Here is a 22885-nt window from a genome sequence, read left to right on the forward strand (position 1 = left end):
TGTTACTTTTCGCACCTCTTCGATATTTTTTAATAAGATTTGGCCTGGCAGTGATTGAGATTTTTCATGTTTATTTGTTTTTTTTTTTCATCGAAAGTATATATGGTTAACTTTCTTCTAATAGATCCTCGATTAACCTTCTCATCCACCGTGGATTTCAATTAAAAGGTTCTTAAAAAACTTAAAATTTTTGTAAATACTTCCTTTTTATTTGGTATCTTACTGTGAAAACAGCTTTCAAAGACAATGGTTATATCGATTATCATTTGAATAGAAAATTGAGGGGCTACTCTTTGATGTATTCCAAGTAATTTACTATTGATTAGTTACAAAATTTGTGATTTTCACATTGCTGTTTTGCAATAACACTTCTAGAGGAAAACTTGACTAAATCTACGCAAAATTCATAAAAAAAAGTTCTTTTCAAATCTTAAACAATTTTCTTCGGTTCCTGTACAAATATCTTGAAAAAAATGAAATATATTTGAATTTTTTTCTTTTCGAATTCTATTTCCTATATGAACTATAAATTTCTTCGGAATTTTTCAGAGCACCTTTCAGATAACATTCAAAAGTTCTCAGAAAATTTTCATTGGACAAATAAAAAAAATAAACATATTTTCTTGGCAGATTTTAGTCAATAGTGTAATGCGTTCTTAAGAAAATATTTTAACTAATTATGAATTTTTTGATGATTTTCATAAAAATTCTTGTAGAAATCGCTCAAAGTGTTTCAAAAATAATTTTTGATGAGTTTTGATTTAGGGGCGCTAAAATGGAGGTTCGCCAAGGGCGCCATGATACCACGCTACGGCTCTGAGCATCCATACAAAAAGTATGATATAAGAGGGGATGTTGAAAATGAATAAACCTTGCGTTTGCAATACATAATTTATGGAAGCTCCCTTATCATTGAAAAACGTTACCATCGAGCCGGCGAGTTCACCATGAATGCTTCATTCATTTCGGAAGCCCGTCATATGTAGGCCACTCATCTCCACAGAATAGGGCACCGAGTCAGTGGTGTGTGACCAGAAGCCTTATCGTGTCTGTGGAGCATCCTATTCAGAATAGGGTGTTATTTGAGCGAAATACGTGCATTCAGCACCTTTTCTCCCAATTCAGAAGGATCTCCCAGTGATGCTCTTGTAATGACGGATCATGCGCACTCCGGATGCCTCTCAAACGCCCGTTTCACTCTTAGCCCTAATGTGAAGTACCGTCATGTCTGAATTTCAAGATAATTTTCCCACTGCATCCATTTTACATCCTCAGTGAACCGCGAGACGTCAACCGAGTAGTAGTCCTTACTCTTATTGGGTGGACATTCCCCACTGTTGAAGGGTGTTATTCATCTCTGTGTGTACAAGGTTGGCTGGCATTCGATGTCAGTGGACTGATATCTCTCTCTGGTACGGCTTCAGCTGGTGGATTTCTTTTTCGTGTGTTTGCGGCTTTTAGGGCACTCGATTTGGCTCCAGGCGGGTGGTAAATTTTGTGGCTTCTGACCTATGGTAATTGGAAGGTGTTCGATCCTGATAACCTACTTCCACGTGTGCTTGAACTGAGCGTTCGAAGGATGCTGGGGATGATGTGAGTGGAAAATCAACCGGGGAAGGGATGTTTTGAAGCTAATGAAAGGGTCGGAAATTCCTGTGAAGTGAAAATAGTTTTGCGTTTGTGTATACAAACTGATGGTGAAATACTTGGTAATTAGTTTCTGAATAGGTGGCCAGAGTTGTGTGAAATACAGATATGACATGAAAATCACATGCATCCCGTTGGATTATCCGTTTATTCCAGTGCAGCAGATGGTGTGTAGTTGAAATTGATACAGCTGTGTTGATCCTTGGTCGTTGAATAAACACCAATCCAAGGCTCGCTAATTTCACGAGGATTACATTTAAGCCTAGTGTCGGGTGGTCAATGCGGCAGAACGCCTGTCTTGGTGATGAATACTAAAGTGGAACGGTGTTATTAGCACTCGTCGTCGGAGAGCTGTAAATGTGATTGATTATAGATAGCAGCAGCGAACGAGGAATAAATTATTAATCATTACCAGACCATGAGGCGACAGTGCTTGCTAAGTGTATTGTATAGTGCTGAGGTAGTGAAGTGAGGTGGTACCTACTAGAAAGACCGACAGTTGCCGCTGGATGATGTTCCGTGGAATCCGTGGGAAACCCATGTGCCAATATTCTAGTTTGATAACATCGGATAACACGGTGTGATGGTTATTTAATAGATGGGAGCTCTCTAATCATCGGCAGTGGCTAACCAAAAAGCAGGTAGGAGGCAATATATTATTCAGTGGCTTGAGTCTAGTAATAATTATTTACTGCCGTTAGGCACTGAAACAATTTTCATTCTCTGAAGTGGGGATTGCTTTCGGGCGCATTTGCTAATGAATGGGCAATCAAAAACGTGTTTATCGATGGGGCTCCAGATGTTGGAATATATTTATAATTGGTGGTTTGCATGCAGTAGCCAACAATGTAATATAACATATCTGTCTTCACAATAATTAACTTTGCGCAGCTGGATATAGGTCAATTGCTCCAGGCTTGAGTAGAATTTGATTTCACGCTGACTGGTACCATGAACGGGATAACTTTGATAGTAGACCAAAACAAACTAATTGAATTATAATGTTAAGCAGTTAAGAACGAATGCAAAAAAGAGTTTTAATATCACACATCATTCAGAGCTGTTTTCATTTGAATCGAGAACATTCGATTTTGGCTTTATTAAAAACTATTAAAACTTGATGAGATTTTAGCATTGTTGAAACCTCACAAACAATCTGTATTAAAGTCATTATTTGATGAAGTTTTCAAGAGTTTGTCACATAACCTCAACAGCTCAATTATAGTAGAATTTAAATTCGATCTCAGATCTCTTAGCTCAACGCATTTTATCTTCCATTTTGATTTATACACTCCAACCTCTATGAACGACTGTTTTTTTACCGACGGTTCGATTTACGACCACTTTTTTACGACCGAAATTCAGATTAACGACCGTTCTTATAAATGACCAATATCTTAAAAAGTATTCAAAATAGTGGATCATGATGTTCAGCAAAATTGTTCAGTAGTTCAAAGGCTAACATAAGGAGGTCATTGAATTGCGGAATTGTGCTACTAGGTGGCGCTAGTGGCATCGAAATTTTGTTTTGCGGATATCTCAGGATCCTGGCCACTTAGAAAGATGGCGACTTCGGCAAAGTTGCTCATTAGCTAAAGGACTATCATTATAAAAGGTAGTATGAGATTCAAAATGTTGCCACCAGGTGGCGCTAGTGAGCAAAGAACTTTTGTTTTGCGGATAGTTCAGGATCCTGACCACTTAGAAAGATGGAGCCTCCGGCAAAGTTGTTCAGTAGCTCAAGGACTATCATTATTCTAGCCAAGAGATTCGAGATTTTGCCACTAGTCGACGCTAGTGAACATGAGACTTTTGTTTTGCGTATATTTAATAAGAAGGCGTTTTCGGCAAAGTTGTTCAGTAGCTCAAGCGCTATCATTATAAAAGCTATGAGATTCAAAATTTTGCCACCAGACGGCGTAAGTGAGCATAAAACATTTGTTTTGTGCCAAGTCTATGTAGTCAGGATCCTGACATATCCGCAAAACAAAAGTTTCATGCTCACTAGCGCCGTCTGGTGACAAAATTTTGAAACGCATAGCTGTTATAATGATAGCGCTTGAGCTACTGAACAACTTTGCCGAAGGCGCCATCTTTCTAAGTGGCCAGGATCCTGAGATATACGCAAAACAAAAGTATCATGTTCACTAGCGCCGCCTGGTGGAAAAACCTCAATTCTCTTGACTACAATAATAATAGCCCTTGAGCTACCGAACAGCTTCGCCGAAGACCTCAACTTTCTAAGTGGTCAGAATCCTGACAAATCCGCAAAACAAAAAAAAAATCGTGCTCACTAGCGCTGCCTGGTGGAAAACCTTGTATCTCTTGACTAGAATAATGATAGCCCTTTATCTACTGAACAACTTCGCCCAAGGCGTTATTTTTCTAAGTGGTCAGGATCCTGGGCTATCCGCAAAACAAAAATTCTATGCTCACTTGCGCCGCCTGGTGGCAACATCTCGAATCTATTGGCTAGAATAATGATAGTCCTTGAGCTACTGAACAACTTTGCCGAAGATGCCATCTTTCTAAGTAATCAAGATTCTGAGATATCCGCAAAACAAAAGTTGCATGCACACTTGTACTGCCTGGTGGCACAATTCCACTTAAGCAGTGTTGCCAGCTTCGGCAAAATTTTGAACCCTTCATGAAAAACTGGATTACAGTTGAAGAGTATTGCTATATTGCTAAGCATTATACTTTTCTGTTCCGCTCATGTTTTATGGTTTTAATATTTTATTTATTCTTCTTTAATAGTGTTGCCAGCCACATGAACATTTGTGATTTGACCGACTGTATGGCACGCAACACTTCCTTTAACTTTGGTGAACATTCGGTATCGTTATCCTTAAAATGTTTTGGTATTTGCATATCACACCCCCATAAAATTGGCTCTCTTGATAACAATCGAGCAGTGTTGCCATCTATTACCAAAATATGAAAACTTTAACGGCCATTTTTAAAACCCATGCTTCAATTTTGCCGAATATCTCGAATCAGTATTTCCGCATTTTTCAAAAGCATAATTATAACCCCGATTTTTTTACGCCCGTTTTTTACGACCCCCCGACAACGGTCGTAAAAAGAGGTTGGGGTGTATTACGGATTGCATCGTATTTTGGACACTCTACTCTGTATGGGAAACATTGCAGATGAAATTTTTCGAATTTTGTCGTTTAAAAGCTCTCACTTTCGAGGCTTGTTTTTGTACGCATTTTCTTTAGATATCATAAGAATTTAGAATGCCCAACTTCCTTAGACGACTCCTTATAGATTTGAGGATTTCAATTGGTTGTATGACATATCTATTTACTATTAAATTTAGCTGTAATCTAGCTCGAAATATGGTTCAGATTAAATTGATTTCAATTACTTCATCATTATTATGGATTTTTTTCCAAAGTTCTCCCAAGCATTTAAAATACGATCTCATGAAGGATTTGGCGCTGATCTTATCAGACATGAAAAACATATGAAGGAGCCTGTTTAAAATTTAAGTGAAACAATTGAATCAAGAGATGCCTTTAAAAGGGAGATCACGTCTAGAATACATGTAATAGATCTTGAATGATCCTCTATGGAAATTCACTGAAAATCAAGCCAGGAATTCACAAAACATCTTTCTAAAGAAAATCCCAATGGTATTTTGCACAATTTCACAAAAGCTCTGCAAGTTATGAAAAGACTTCTAATATTTCCTCCAGAAAGTCGTCATATATTTTTCCAGGAATCCGTTTTAAAGAACTACTCGATAAATATCATAATAGGTTTATCAAAATTTAGAAAGTTGCCGCAGGATTTCACCAGAAATCTGCAAAAATCTTGCTGCCATGAAAATTTCCAAAGATGTTATTAGGAATCCCACAGATAAGCTTTTGAGGGCTGCTGTAAAACTTGCGAATTTGCTTCATAGCTCAATTGGAATCATGAGAGTAATACGTTATGCATTTCGTCTTGAATTAGTCGTTAACCTTTGAATTTTCTATTAAAAGCTCAAGATGAACATTGATTTTTTTAAATGGCCACAAGTCGGTGACTTTGAACAAAAAAATTTTTGAGACATTCCCCTTGACACCTTTCCTTTTCTACATAACGGAAAAAACATGGATACGAGAGGTCAAAAATTGTCCCCAAACTTATACATATCTCAATATTCAAATTAGCTAGGCTAGGAAAGTTAGTGCATGGGTTAGTGTCTTCAGCAAAGCTGTTCAGCAGATCAATAGCTATCTGGCGTTGAAGAGTCTGATTGGGAAGATATATTCAGTCTTCTCTACCTCAAGATTGTGTCCGATTATTTGGCCGAATGCCATTTGGTCGAATTAGGAAAAATATAATCAATTTTTTCCAACGCTGATACATAGAATTCATAAGTGTGGCCCAAAAATTGATCAGCTAATTAATTTGTTCATATCCAGTTTTGTCGCAATATAAGTGCTCCAAGAGAAAAACGATCCGTACATTCAGGACGAAATTGTGAGCGTCAAGACTGTAAGCTAATGAGACGCACCTCTGGGCTTGCAATGGTGTGCTAGGGTTTGAAGTGTTTTTGATAATTGTATCAGGCATTTTTCCTTTCTTTGAACATAAGCTATACTTTCGATTTGTACTGGTTTCTTTATTATTGGCAACGATTTAGCTTAAATTTTGATAGGGGATTTTACCTTCTTTAAACCATCGGCAGTTCTTTGTGGTTAAACTGCATTTTGCATTACACTTGCTTCAATTTCTATAAGAAATTTGGTCGGCGTTAAGTCAGAGGGGACCAAGTACAAAACTGGGGAAAATTGGATTATTCTATCATAAGATGCAAAATTAATTTACCTCCGTTTCACTTTGATCCGATTTGATGAATGCTGTGAACTGCAAGAGATATGTAACAAATTTACTTTGGATGATCAATAAAAATCGATAAAAGTGTGCAGTCAGAGTGGACCAAGTGCTTATTACCATAATAGCGAAAATGATAACATAATAACGAAATAAAAACATTTTAAGAAATTTGTCAGATTTTTCGACATCGAATGATTTTTCTACTTATCTATCAATAGAAATTTATAAATATTACTGAATTCGATGCATTTGATTTAGATTTTTGACCATGTACCATATTTGAATGGGTGGTCAGAAATTGCAACAATTTCTGTGCAGACAGAGTGGACCAAGTGTGGAATAGCAATAAATCGATTGATTATTACATTTTTTGAGTCAATTTCAGAGTCCGATAGAAGCTTACGGTAGTTCTATGGTGTATGTATGGAATGCGCTAGAACCCGCATATTGTTCCAGTATATTTTGGTCGGTACTCAAGATTTTTACTTGGTCCACTCTGACTGAACACATATTTGAATATTTATGGTCTTCAATGCCCTGACCCTGCAAAACCTTAATTTTCAAGCTATCGCAATGCATCTGATTTCGGTACTGACGAATCAATTATTGGAGAGTTTACGATACCGGTGTCGAAGGATCTTGATAATCTGCTTCTTCTTCTTCTATCTGGTGTTACGTCCCAACTGGGACAAAGCCTGCTTCTCAGATTAGTGTTCTTTATGAGCACTTCCACAGTTATTAACTGAGAGCTTTCTTTGCCGAATGACCATTTTTGCATGTGTATAATCGTGTGGCAGGTACGAAGATACTCTATGCCCTGGGAATCGAGAAAATTTCCTTTACGTAAAGATCCTCGACCAGCGGGATTCGAACCCACGACCCTCAGCATGGTCATGCTGAATAGCTGCGCGTTTACCGCTACGGCTATGTGGGCCCCGTTGATAATCTGCTTATCTTAGAGATATGCACCTAGTTTGACCATGCAAGCATTAAATGATTATTATTTTCTTAGAAATTGTTCAGTCAGAGTGAACCAACTCTCTGAACGGTGGTCTTTAGTTCAGTCAGAGTGGACCAAGTACACATAATCTATCAAAAAATCGTTCTATCAGAGGTTTGGATTATGATTTTTCATGATTATCACTTCACATTATATTGTTTGGAAGTAACACAAAGATGTGTAGAAATATTGAACCAAAATTTTAACGAGTTAAAATATTACGGAGCGTTAGACTTCAAACTCATTTTTCTCAAAACACGAAAAATGTCACTTGGTCCACTCTAACTTAACGCCGACCATATCTGAAGATGATTTGTGGAGTTTTGCTCGAGAATGCTTTGCGATGACTCCAGCAATTGAATTCGTTTCGCGCGACTCGTTTTTTTAACTCCTGTGTGTGTTAAGCGTGTTGATTCAAAAATTGAATTTCGTAGACGCTCGGTTCGGGATGGATTATGAACTGCAGTGCTAAGTTACGGCTTACGCTATTGTTCATGATCAGAGGAGCGACGGATTGCTGAGGAGTTTCGAAAAAGGAATTTGGTGAGTTTGTTCTGAACAGCAGCGTATGATCACTCTGCGAAAATAATGACCATTTATCGGCCAAAGGGCCGTATTAACGGGGAGTCCAAGGGGGTCATGGCCCCTGGGCCCCCGCAAAATACGACTAAAATAAGCATTATTTAACATTTAAAAAGTATTACAAAAACCGATGAAATGGGGCCAACTTTTTGAATCACATCGAAAGATTTGAAAATGTAAGGTTTCTCATTTTAAATAAGAGTGTAATGCTCTGGCTTGCAACCTAAATGTTTTTTAGCCTTATTTGTAGTGTGCAGTATATATACCCTTTTGTTTTTTATCTGAGTTTCAGTTTTTGTTTGTTTCTAGGAGTTTCAGTATGTACTCTTTTACAAAAATCTTAAAATGTATTAAAATGAGAAATTAATGTTGGTCATTGCGGGGAATATATTTCTTGAACATTGAAGAAAAAGTACGTCTAATTGTAAGGAAATTTAATATTAGTTTGATATATTCCCAATAAGTTATAAGTTAGGAGTGCAACGTATTGAAAAGTGACATTTTGGTCGATATTGAGTTTAGTGTATTGAAATATTGTGCTCTTTCAAGCATTCTAACAGTACTTTGAAGTGACATTCCCTTTCAAAAATATCATAACTCGTAGAAGACATGCTTGTTTTTTGGCTCTCATACCATTTGTACAGAGTAAAATAAAATGCTGGAACAGCTCCAAACCGTTTTTCTCACAAGCAGGGTTTTCTGATGGCTCTAGCGCTCTTCAAATTTAACTTCTGTTAATTAAAACCTCATCCAGAACATTGAGCATCAAAGTTATAAGGTAAATTACCAATTAGAAAACACTTAAGCATCAAAGTTGATTTCTGGGAAAAAGGCCCCCACAAGACTCTGGCCCCGGGGCCCCTACATTTGTAAACGTATCCTATGGCGTTACCCTTTCCATATACATTCAACAAAATCCCGTAACACCTATGAGTGGTCGTAGAGTTCTCTGTAGGTGTTCAATCAATCATCCTTTCACATTCCCTAGTTTTCGTAAGGACGTGGCCAGAGCAGCTCTCGATTATTGGAGGATGCATCAATCCTGTCTAAAAGTAAGAGGTTTGTCCCAAATTTCTGACTTTGGTAACGGACGGGAAGGAGGCAAGCCTCATACAATGGTCTAGGACTGTACCACCTACGAATTTGTGCGAAATGCTTAATGCTAATGCAAATGCTAAATTAAAAAATGTTTCTTTTTCCAAAATAAGACGTTGTATGTTTATAAAACATTCAAAAATCTTGTTTTAGCAGGATTTTAGAACTTAAGGCCCAAGTAAAATTTGATCAAATGTCAAAACTGAAAAAGCAGTTTTCGGCGTTGAAAACTCCAAATCGAAAAAAAAAACACACAGCTGTTTTCGGTAATTCCAAAATAAAACAGCTGTGTGTTTTTATTTTCTTTGATTTGGGAATTTTTAAGCAGAAGATTGCTTTTTAGTTTTGACATTTCCTTTATTTTTACTTGGGGCTTAAAAGGCGTTGATCACAAATAATGCTTTATAGGAGAGATGGAATGGCGTTGAGCATTACGGACCATACAATAACTATATAATGTTTTATACTTAGTTATTTATTTTAACGTTTTGCAATGAATGTATACCGCCAAATATTGAAGAAGCTGCTGCTTAACCCATAAATTGGATACAAAATTCACTAGCCCTCTTTTTGTCGCGTGACCTTCAAGCACCGCGCTGAGCCTGTGTGCGAAGAGCGAAAGTTTCCCACCTGTTTGTGCTCAAAATACAATAATGCGAATACTGAAGTGTTAATATGACCAAAACAAGAAGAAGGAACGTACGTTGGCTATAAACATGTTCAGCAAAGTTAATTGTGTTGGTTAAGAACATATTTTTAGGGAAGGCAGACATACTAAGATTTGAAGGGTTTATGAATAATGATGAATTAATTTTGTGAAAAACTGCCATTTCTACGAAATTTTAGCAACAAAACAATTCAAAAAATGAGAATTCCGTCACGATACGTTCACAAAAGTTGTGCCTTTTGTTGTAAAGAATATTTCGTTCAAGGACTACAATGAGAAATTTCGAAAAGCTTGTGAGCTAAAGCCGTATTGAGACGTAACTCCGAATTCCGAACTGACGTATCATTTGTTCACTTATTTTTACACCCCTTTCCCCCTTGTAGCATTCGGTCGCAACCACCGATATTTCCCTGGAAAATACGTGGCATAATGAACACCTCCCCTCCTCCCCCACCTTGCAATTTTGCTTATTTTTTTCTCAACGATTCATTGCGTAAGAAAAATAGAAAACACATGTTTTATGTTCAAACGACTAAAATGTTACGTGTTTTTGCTAGTGAGTCAGGTATACAGTTGAATATTAAAAAAAAATAATAAAACAAAAATTTGATTGGGTAAATTGAGATGGTGTCAGGTCATTAAGTCGAAGTACGTAGGTCCCAAGTACGTTAGGCCGAAGAATGTAAGGCTAATCTGATCATTAGACCGAAATTTTCAAAAACTCGCAGTAACCAGAAATATTTTCTTCGTTCATTCTAAGCTATTCTTTCTGCGTTTCAATTCATTCGGCCTAATGACACGTTCGGCCTAACGTACTCTGGCAATGGCCCAGCACTAATCAAGATAACAGTAAAAAGTTAAAATACAAAACATTAATGTCTTCCGATGCAGGGGCCTTCCTTAGCCAAGTGGATAGAGTCCGCGGCTACAAAGCAAAGCCATGCTGAAGGTGTTTGGGTTCAATTTCCGGTCGGTCCAGGATGTTTTCGTAATGGAAATTTCCTTAACTCTTCTGGGTATATAGTATCATCGTACCTGCCACACGAATGCAAAAATGGCAACTTTTGCAAAGAAAGCTCTCTGTTAATAACTGTGGTCCGTGTCATAAGAACACTAAGCTGAGAAGCCGGCTCTGCTCCAGTGGGGACGTTAATGCCAAGAAGAAGTAATGTCTAGTTGTAATGTAAGTAGTTGGTAAGGGAATTTTGCTGCTAGTAGTGTGCGCACTCATTTTATGTTACCCTTAATCTTAAAAAGACACCAACACGTTAATGCTTCCAGTGGACGGTTTTGCCCTTTGAAGGAAGCATCACACTATACAACGGACTAGCATGTAACGCCCGGTGGCACAGTCGAAATATTTTCTGACGAAAAGTTTTCCGGACTGAAGCGGGAATCGAACCCACAATCCTTGACTGGATGTGGCTAAATGCTTGGTAACACAAACCGCACGGCCATGAAGCCCACCAAATCTTAATCTATATAAAAATAGAGTGGTGTTTGTATGTCACGAAATGGCTTGAGAACGGAAGAATGGATTCATGTAGGTACGTTTTTCACAGTTACACTTGAGAAGGTAGAAGATTAATGTGTCATATTGCATGGAGGATAACATGACGTTTGACAACAGCCTACTTGATGGAAAGACGAAGTTTGCCGGGACCACAATAGAACTCATGGAAGTTGAAAAAATGGCTAAATAATCATTTTTTCATCAAAATAGTTATATGAAGTTTAACTGTATTGTCCAAACCATTTCATATTCACTCAAAAGCTATATATAAAAAAGTTTAATTATGACATAACAATAAATCCAATATTGCCCAACAATTCCTACCTTTTACACTAATGCACAGTAATAAAAACCATACATTTTAAAAAGGACCCATTCGCCGTAAAATTGTTTTTCGACTGAATTTAATCTCATGCACAACGCTCATCGATGAAATACAGTAAGATGTACAACATCAGTAGTAGTATGCAGTAGTACAGCAAAAACTTGTTAAAATTGTGAAAAAAAAAATAATACTATATCGTTAAAATGAAAAATGGAAAAATTTGGCGTTTCTAATAAATGTGTTAAAAATATCAATATTGTACAGAATTCACATGATTTTGACAGCATAAACTAAGTTTTTCAAAATACATTGTGACAAAAACTACTTTATTTCATCAGTGTTATCTTGTTTGGTCAACAAAAGAATAATTGGTGAAAATTTAATGAATGAATATGTAGGAATCTGTATTTGTACACGATGAATGGAGGCCAGACGGTGACTTGTGACTTGACGGTGTTTACACAGACAAACTGACGTAATAGATAGAACAATTATCGATGTAAAACATAGTCACATGAACATCCCATAATTCGTTCGTTCGTTTTTAGAGTTATCAATAAATTTGTTCCAAAGACTATTACAGGAGTTCAATCCAGAAATTTTAGGAAGTTGTCTCAAGAAATTCTGATAGGATAGGAGAGATACGAAAATCTAAGGATACTTAGCATATTTGAAAAGTCAAGTAGAAGAAAAAAAAATGTTGAATACGGTTCTGCCACTGGAATTTATCGACAGCTCTTGACTGCGTCGATTAACAAAATAGCCCTCATAATTTATCTTATTTACGCTATCTTGATAATTATTCTCTTAAAACTACCTTTTAGCCTTCTAAAGATCGCCTCACGCCCTATGACATTACGCCTTTGGACTTTCCGAAAAGCAATGCAGAAACCATAATTAAAAACATGACAAGGAAAAATAGGGCAACCGCACGAGGAGCACAAAATGTGGTGAACAAAATCTGGTGCAACGCCAGAATCAGAGTGTATTTTGCTACGATGCGCGAATTTTCATCGAAGCGGCAAAAATCCTAATTTATCTTCGTTATGTACCAACGAAGCTCTTTGGGCCTGGAAGAGACAAATGCCTGAGAAGCTTTTCGCTGATTTGCCTCCCGTGGCGATGCCATCACATAGCCTCGTTGCTTTATTTACCTCATAATTTAATCATCTTCGGTTTCCAACGATCTCATCTCATGCTCAACGGAAGCTCAAACGCAAGAAGCCTCGAGGACGAAAACTATGCCGCTGAGATTTGTTGGTTTTAGTTACCGGTTAACGGTAGCATCTCCCAGGATGACTATCATCAGGAAGGCTGCTCTGTGCACAGCGCCAATTCTCTGGATGACAATTTTCCAAAATACAATAGCAACAAATGCATATAATGAAAAATAAAATCAACCCTTGTGCTCCATTTGCTGCCGAGCCATACACTGCAAAAATCTGTGGAACTAAGGAAGAGAACTTTGAAATTTACGACACATTAGGTAAACAGCGGCAATTTATAACTTTGCAGTGTCATGCTCTTAATGACTACATGGAAAGAAGAGACAGAGCTGGATTGAAGTCCCCAGAGAATTTCTTGTGCAGTATTCTTCACTCATTAACCTTCCGAATCGCGAAAAAAGTAGTTACGATGTCTGTGTTTTGAGTTTTTATTGACTTCAAATTTGTAGTGTGATGGCTTTAACAATGGATTCATATTCACCCTTCCTGGATCACTCTGAGCAGTTTCCATATCAACTGGCGGCCAAAACTATTTTTACCATCTCATTGTATATTTATGAGGTTTGTGGTAAAAATATAATGTAATCATTCAATCAACAAATTTACGAGAAGAAGCTTATGAATACAGTATGGCCCATAAAAAAAATGCGAAAATCCTCATACCATGTTTTATGATAGTTTTTATATAGAAAGTGTGAACGAAATATAAATTCTATTCATTTTTTGTATTGTTCAATCTATTTAAACTCAGTTTTTCGCATTGGACTTGATTTTCATCTGTTAATTTCACCATACAGTATGGCTCATAAAAAATGCGAAAATCGTCATATCATGTTTTATGGTAGTTTTTACATAGAAGATGTGAATGAAACATAGAGTAAGGTGGGGCAAAAGTTCGACCTTAGTGGTATAATCAAAGTTTCCAGGAAAATAAAAGCAGATGAAACAAAACAAATACCACACAGCATACCTTCAACATATTGGCTATAACTTTGCTGAACAAACTTGTGTCAAAATATTTACCCATTTTTAGTTATAACAGTTTCAAAATTGATTGTCTTAACGAACTTTTGCCCCACCGGTGGGGCAAAAGATCGAATCTAGTGTGGGGCAAAAGTTTGTTGGCTAAAACACAAAATATCAATACTTTTATGCCAGGCATACTTTATAACAGCCGCACACTTATGTGTGCCGAAAAATACACACTAAATTTTCATCAAAAATGCCCAAAACAGGGTTAATTGTAATACACCCAAAAAATAGCAGTTTTTCGCAAAACTAAGTGAAAATGTAAAATGCTTAAAAAAATCATAGCAAAAATTGTCCAGGGTTGATTTATTCAGATTACTCTAAGGATTCCTCGTAGTTTTACACAAGATTTTCTTAAACAATTAAATAAGATTTAATTGGGAAAATATTTTTCGAGATTTCTCAGAGAAGTTCCCCACAGATCTATTTGCATTTATTCACAGAAAATTTTCTAAGTGTTTCATTACATTAATCCTAAAACCAATTCAAGCTCCTCGCATTCCTTCGAAGTTCTCTTTGGAAAATTTCTTCAAAAATAACTAAAAAACAATTCAAAATAAAACATTCGTATAAAGTTTCTTTTCCGCGAAAACTTAAAAAAAATCCCGAGTGAATTGTATAGGGATTATGTCGGAGAATTATATTATTATTTCTCTAGAATGTCGTCCTATGATTCCTCCAAAAAAATCACCAGAGATGCATCCAAGTATTTGTTACTCTAAACTGCATTAGCGAATCTTCTGGGGGTTTTTAGAAGACATTTTTTAACACATTTACTGAAAAAAATTTCACATTCATTCTCGAACTTCTCGAAAAATATCTTTAGTAATTTCACCAAGTATTCTTTCAGGTTTAACAAATCACTCCATATTTTTTTCCGAATGTTAAATCAGGGATTCTTCCAGAAATAATATATAGGAATCTATCCACTCCCCATATTTGATTCAAAAACTGCTCCAGCAATTCCTGTTTTTTGGAAGATTTCTTCACAAATTACTCTACGAATCACTCGATGTCAATATTCGATTTGGAAAGCCTTTTTTTTTTTGATAATTTCAGCTTAAATTAAATCTGAAAAAATATTAAATTATCGTCTGAAAATTCAAGGTTCAACTTAGAATTTTTGAATATTTTTGACGAAATTCTTGACGGTGTACAACACAGAAGAGCTTAGCTGGTTTTTATAAGATTTACAATTTATTTTTTCAAACCAATTTACGTTAAAAAGGATGGAGTTTTTACTGAAAGTATTTGTACCGATTTCATCCTACTTGCAGAAATAACAAACAAACTTTTCGGAGGGACTAACTATTGCGCTACAACTGCAAAAGTTTAACGTTAGTATATTGCCATAGATGTCTTATGGGAAAATTCGTAATGTAAGATTTTACCTAATATAAATCTTTGAGGAAATTTTTTTTATTACAGTCATCTCTCCCTAACTCGATATTGAAGGGACCATCGAGAGGTATCGAGATACAGAAAACATATTTTCAAATTTGCGTAAACATTCAAATTTGTTATTTTAACGTGAAAAATAGTAGCATTTTGACACATTCAACTACTTTACACCTTTTGAACAGTCAACAAAAAAATAAAAGTTTTACCACCCTGAAATAAGTTTAAACCCATAATATAACTGTAAGCATCATCATATTATTAACATTTATAACATTTATTTACATTTGGAAGGGGAAACTCAAACAGATCGCATCGAGTAAGAGAACATCGAATTAGAGAGGTATCGACTTACAGAGGGATTGATGTATGCTAAATTGAAGAGACCGCACATTCCATCGAGTTAGGGGGAATATCGAGTAAAGGAGAGTTTACTGTACTTTTAAAGTTTGTTGAGAAATTCCTGATGGACTTTCAGACATCGGTAACCATACGTATAAAAATTCTGCAATTTTTAACGATTCCCAGATTTTTTTCTTTAGATTCTTCAAAATGTTGATTTTCAGAGTATGAAAAAAATTTGGTCGAAGTTTTTTTTTTTGTCATGTGTAGGGAAGATTGATAAAAAATGTCGAAGCAGGTAGAAACAACAGAACACTCTAAAGAACCTCTCTAATGAGTTGAAAAAAGCTCCATAAGAATCTTTTTTTGAAATTATCCTTGAAATCTAACAGATTTTTGCTTAGAATTCTGGATTCTTCAGAATTCTGCCAGAAAGCCTCTTGATATTACGTATTGAAATTAGCTTAGCTTAGCTTAGCTTAGACTGACTACACATATCAATGGTTGCTATTCCGTGATTGACCGAAGTCAGTGAAAATGCACAAAGAATCAACTAGAAGTTCGGCTGGGATTGGCCATAATCTTCTTCAGTGTGCATAATTCAGTGCCTCTATTTATACAGGGTCAATAACGGCGCCGGCCACGTCCTTGCAGTCAGGTGGGATTGGGGGAAGGAATGTTAGTGTGTAACCTTTGCTTTTTGGAGACCGTGTTTGCCTCTGCATCTCCACAAAGGTTACTGGGAGGGATGTTTGTTAATGGGGAGGATCGTTGGGTCATAGGATTCACTTTGATAAGCGATTAGACCATAATAAACAATGATTTGTGAGATATAAACATGCTTATACGTAAATATAATATTTTCATTTGATATGAACAATTTCTATGTAGAGGAAAATTATGCCGACACTTGAGGTGACGAACCATTCAAAGTTTGTTGAACAAATACCTAAATGTAACATTCCTACAGCTGTCAGGACGAACGCATGTGTTATTATATTTTACTCATTTGAAAAGAAACAAAAAACTCGATTGGTTGGGACATCATAGAACACTCTTATTCTTATGCCGACACTTACAGTGGCGAACCATCCAAAGTTTGTTGAATAAAGTGAACCTTTCGCAAGTCTACACTTGTAGTGTCGAACCATTCAAAGTTTTTTTAATTACAAAAATAAAGGTATATAAGAGGTGTTCTGGAAAAAAAAAAGTTGAACATAAATAAATCATGAATCAGAGTTTGTGTCGACACTCACAGTGACGAACCATCCATAGTTTGTTGAAAAATCATATTTACATCCCACCATTGTAACGAATGAATGTGCAGTCATACATATTTTATAGATTAGAAATAGTAGCATGAAACGAGCTCACCAATTGATCCGTTATCCTTGACTGAGCAGCCACAATCCACTTTCGGCTTCACTCGTTTGCTCGGCTATAAAAAAGCACTCAGGAAAAAAAAAATAAGCGCGCGATCCAAAAAGAATAAAAAAAAAAACTGTTCGGGCTTTCTTGACGCACTGCCCAGGAGCAAGCGTCAAGGTCGAAGGATCAAACAGAACTAACCGATCGCGGCACTTTTTCAGTTACTCCAACCGAACTTACCGATCACGCCACTTTTTCACTTACGAGACCGACGCGCGACATGTTTGATCCTGCCCTCGTCGCTTGCCCCGGGAAAAGCAAGTGTCAAGGTCGAAAGATCAAACAGAACTAACCGATCGCGGCACTTTTTCACTTTCTTCAACCGAACTCATCGATCACGCCACTTTTTCACTTACGAGACCGACGCGCGACATGTTTGATCCTGCCCTCGTCGCTTGCCTCGGGAAAAGCAAGTGTCAAGGTCGAAAGATCAAACAGAACTAACCGATCGCGGCACTTTTTCACTTTCTTCAACCGAACTCACCGATCACGCCACTTTTTCACTTACGAGACCGACGCGCGACATGTTTGATCCTGCCCTCGTCGCTTGCCCCGGGAAAAGCAAGTGTCAAGGTCGAAAGATCAAACAGAACTCTATTACGTATTGAAATTGTACATGAATTCAATTCCAGAAAATATATGATTGGCAAAATTGACAAAACTAGTTCTAAAGAAATGTTTCAAATGTTTTAACAAATTTCTTTATGAATTTTTTAAGGTGAAGATAAAACGAAACATGAGTAGAAATCTAGAGAACCAGACGACGCTTTGAGATAAAAACTTGATCAATTGGTCACCATCAACAAATGACCAATCGATCAAGTGTTCAGCTTGAACGGTTCCAGTATTTTGCTAAATGTTGGTCAGCAGATTCATTTACCGCTATGATAATTATGCAAAAGTATGCCTGGGGTTTTCCAACAAATTTAATCTGAAGATTCGAAGGCAACAGACATTCCAAAAATACTTCTCGTAGATAATTCCTCTATAATCCGGGAATTTGAAGTATAATTTACAGAAAAAACACAGTATTATTTGTGATGTATTTTCAAAATTTTTGAAGGACTGTTGATAAACTTCGCGATATAATTTTTAATACATGGTTTTGTGAAACTATATGGAAAAAAATGACAAAATCAATTAATTTTTGGAGAATTTACGAAGGAAAAGTTCCATTCCATTTGTGGATAAAAAGTAGACATAGGAGGAATGATTGTCCTCTAAGAGGAATTCACGTTTGAAGTATGAACTAATCGCACATTATTATTTGACTTATTTCCGAGAGATTTGTAGCAAAATTTATGAATCCACTCTTCGATATTCCATGAGAAATTACACGTAGCCAAGAGTTTAAGCAATAAGTTTATTCATGAGAAATTATTTTAAAGAAATGATGCGAAATAAAAGAAAAAAAATTAGTGCTGGATAAAATAATTTGGCTGATTTTTTTTGGACTTTTCTCAAAAGTCTTAGCTAAATTGAAATTCCTTGAAAAGATCTGTAACGAATTCACCAAATATCACAAATATTTTTTGACTGAGAAGCTCCTGTAGTAATTTTGCTTATTTTTCAATAAATTTTATCGAACATTATACGAGTTGTATACAAATTTCCAGGATACTGACGCATATTAGTATAACAGTATTTTGGCATCTCGAGAATTGCGCTTATCGCACATAACATTAAGCTGGTTCTATCGGTTACCAATTGAGCGACAACCGGATGATTAATATTTCGGTTGTTCCGCAATTCACCGAAGTCAGAACCGCCACACTGATGCTGTGTACGACAAGCAAGGTTCTCCCACTATTGATGTACAAAATAAAAGAACATAACTACTGAAGAAAATTTATTATTTATTTATAAAGGTTTTTCTTCACGATAGAATCACGTTATATATTTACTTTTAATGTTCATATGTTTTATCATCCAAAATCTATTTCTCTCTTATCTTGCGATGATGGAATTTTCTACATCCTTATCAAGAAACTTCCAGATAGTAGCTTATCATTCTTAGTTGATTTATTTAACAAATGTTTTCCTGACAAATTGAAAAATGCTAAGGTTGTTCCAATTTTAAAACCAGACAAAAATCCTGCAGCAGCTTCTAGCTATCGTCCAATCAGTTTGCTTTCCTCCATCAGTAAACTTTTTAAAAAGGTCGTTTTGAACAGAATGATCATGGTCCACATCAACGAAAATTCAGTTTTTGCCAATGAAAAGGATTCCGTCAAGGACATTCGACCACTGATCAACTTTAACGTGTAACAAATTGGATCCGTTCCAACAAATCTGAAAGCTATTATACTGGTCTTGCTCTTCTAGACATAGAAAAAGCTTTCGACAGTGTTTGGCATGAAGGTTTTATCGTAAAATAAAAAACTTTAATTTTCCAACATATTATCAGAAATCCAGTTCTGAAAGACTTCCTGTAAAAGCTGGTGTTCCTCAAAATAGCATTTTGGGACCAATATTATACAATATTTTCACATCTGACTTACCTGAGTTACCTCAGGGATGTCAAAAATCATTGTTTGCAGATGACACAGCCCTCTCCGCCAAAGGACGAAGCCTGCGTATCATCTGTAGTCGATTGCAAAAAAGTTTGGATATTTTTTCTTCATACTTGCAAAAATGGAAGATTTCTCCTAATGCTTCCAAAACTCAACTAATAATATTCCCACATAAACCAAAAGCTCTTTATTTGAAACCTTCAAGTAGACATGTTGACACGATGAGAAGGGTTTCAATACATTGGTCAGATGAAGTTAAGTATCTAGGGCTCATGCTAGATAAGAATTTAACTTTCAAAAATCACATTGGGGGCATTCAAGCCAAATGTAATATATATGTAAAATGCCTCGATCCCCTTATTAATAGAAAATCAAAACTTTGTCTTAAGAACAAGCTTTTGATATTCAAACAAATTTTCAGGCCAGCCATGTAGTATGCTGTACCAATATGGACTAGCTGTTGTAATACCAGGAAGAAAGCTCTGCAGAGAAATCAAAATAAAATTTTGAAAATGATTCTGAAGCTTCGTCCAATGAGTTACATAGGATATCCAATGTTGACACATTGGAACAAATGTCAAATAAAATAATTAATAATTTCAGGCAAAAACCGTTAAAATCTTCTATTGCCACGATTAATGCGTTATATTTTAAGGTTAAGTAAATTGAAAACGTGTTTTTTGTCTCTTATAAGCAGGTGAAATCAACTCACCTGTAAAAAATCTGAACTGCTACGGCAAATGAAATGTAATATGTTGTTAACAAAATGTTAATAAAATCTTAAATTTGTTTTTCCAAATTAGGATGATAGACACAGAACACCTAGATATAAGAAATTAATGTAATGTTTGGAATGATACAAATAAAGAAAAAAAAACAACTGTAAGCTTCATTAACCCAAACGAAGTATTTCGTTCCGGTCAAATTGGCCCACGATAGACTGTAAACTCGTTAACGACACTAACACACTCTACAAATCTTGTTGCACTTGATCAAACCAACTTGCTCGCTGCGCTACACGCTTTTTGATACGAATCGGATTTATCATGAACGTCAATTTTGCAGGGCTGTTGTCCGGTAGTCTTGAAACATGCCCTGCCTGGCACACCATTCCGACTTTCACCACCTTCTGGATACATGGTACGCCGATTGTTTGGCGAGCTCGTGGTTCATTACATTTTGCACTAGAACCGATGTCACTTTGTTCTTCTTATTCTTCTTCTTCTTATCATTACGTCCTCACTGGAACTGAGCCTGCTTCTCAGCTTAGTGTTCTTATGAACATTTCTACAGTTAATAATTGAGAACTTTTTTGCCAAACTTGCCATTTCGCATTAGTCTATCGCGTGGCAGGTACGATGGTACTCTATGCCCAGGGGAGTCAAGGAAATTTCCATTATGAAAATCCTGGACCAACCGGGAATCGAACCCAGACACATTTAGCATGGCTTTGCTTTGTAGCCGCGGACTCTAATCATTCGGCAAAGGAAGGCCCCATTTCACTTCGTTGGAAGGTTGGTTTTTGGTGTCCCCTAATTGACAACCAGTTGACTTTTGAATTAATCCAAACTATAGAAGTGAGTCAACTATACAATCTCAAACAAAGTCATTGCGGTTGTGCTCCTATCAAGCATGAACTCTGGAACAAATTCATGCCATTTATTAAGTACGTGACTCCAGTTCGACACTCAGAATGCGAACAACTATACTGAAATAAGTGAAGCGAGCTATTAGAGGTCTTGGATGGTTGCGCTTTTGTTTCATTTGTCGAGCTTAAGCTCGGAGGCTTAAAAATTCAATAAAACGAGTGGGAAATAGAACATTTTCCTGCTCACTCACTCATCTGTCTTCCCTCTCTGTGGGTGCTCAAATTGTGTATAGTCCGATGCTCTGTTGGTTTCCCCCAGATGTCAAAGCGATGCTTATTTCACCGGAAGGAAAACATTTGAGCATCGCCGGGACATTCCTCATCACCAACGGAGCACGAAACGAGGACAGTTTTTAAGATGGGAGGCACATCACCAATGGCAGTATATGGAATGGATGGCAGCGAAGACCACGGATAGAACGTGTATTTCTAAAGTGGCGGACAGTATAGAAAATGGCGAGGAGGAAGTTTTCAATGCAAAAACAATTAAACGTTGATTCAACGAGAAATGAAATATGCTTCTCCTGGCAGGACGAGGGGTCGTATCGAGGAAAAACGCTAATGGCATTTCTGGCATGCTTGCGTCTTTTGTCTGGTTGTGGTGTTTCCAACAAATTGGCTTGCCATGTCGATGTACATTTTAATTTAATTGCGCGTCACTTCACTGAAATCTAATAGAGCCGCAGAGAACATTGTTCGATTCACAGTTACTAATAGCTACCGATGCCACAAAGCACACCATCATCACAGAGTACGACGAATAAGGCTAAATGCCAATATTAGGGCTTACAATTTATATGTATGATAATATTGAACAAACACAGCATGCACCGTGTGGGAGTTACTAGCAAACACGTTTAAAATGGGGCCTGATTTTTTTAATAGCCTCGGGTGATAAATCTGATTCAAACTTTCTGACCCAGATTGTTGAACCTCACACAAACGAGTTGATCTGAATATGACCATTTGAAACAAATAACGCAGATATCAAAAGTGCTTATACCTTTTCTGAATTACATCAAGTGATTAAGGGCATTAATGGACACATCAGACTACCAAAATGATCGTATAATAAAATCACCTTTTTGCGTTATGCGAGGCTTGCATGTGCAAAATTCCACGTATGAGATGTTACGAAAAGGCCTTCTATGTCTAGTGGAGGCGATATACGTGCATATATTATGTGGTGAAAAAAAAATACAATGCGAGTGTGTAAATTTTCTATCGAACTACAATAAGTGAAGATGTTATGTTATGTCATGCTTGCATAGTTTTCAAGTACAATGTTAGTACGACGTGCTACATTCATTCATGTTAATACAAATCATATCAAATGCAAAAAAAAAAAGATAGAAAATTGGATCCAAAATAAAGCTAGTAAATAGGTACCGGGGCTATATGATCACTTTCGTGGAATTAAGTGAATACAACATTATTAATACCTGTTAACCGTACTAATATGTAAAAGGGTTCCCTCACAATCATACTAGCAGGAAAAAATTCTATTAGTTTGTTACTGTACTCAAAATTTACATTCAAATTTCAAAGGAATATTGAAATAAAAATAAATCTTTATATAGTCAAAAAGTTTATGAACAAAATAAGTCTCATGCAGTTAAAATTAAAAGGTTTTCCAATA

The 22885-nt window shown here is 36.5% G+C and overlaps 1 protein-coding gene across 1 annotated transcript in view; it reads left to right on the plus strand.

Moving 5' to 3' along the window:
* The first annotated feature begins 1273 nt into the window (after positions 1 to 1273).
* LOC5564889 (potassium channel subfamily K member 10) overlaps positions 1274 to 22885 on the plus strand; it is a 430098-nt gene continuing 408486 nt past the window's right edge. The window contains exon 1 of the mRNA XM_021853595.1: positions 1274 to 2288. The gene's annotated coding sequence lies outside the window, so the exon portion shown is untranslated. The remainder of the gene's footprint in view (positions 2289 to 22885) is intronic.

This window comes from Aedes aegypti, chromosome 3, assembly GCF_002204515.2.
Source record: "Aedes aegypti strain LVP_AGWG chromosome 3, AaegL5.0 Primary Assembly, whole genome shotgun sequence".
Lineage (NCBI taxonomy): Eukaryota > Metazoa > Arthropoda > Insecta > Diptera > Culicidae > Aedes > Aedes aegypti.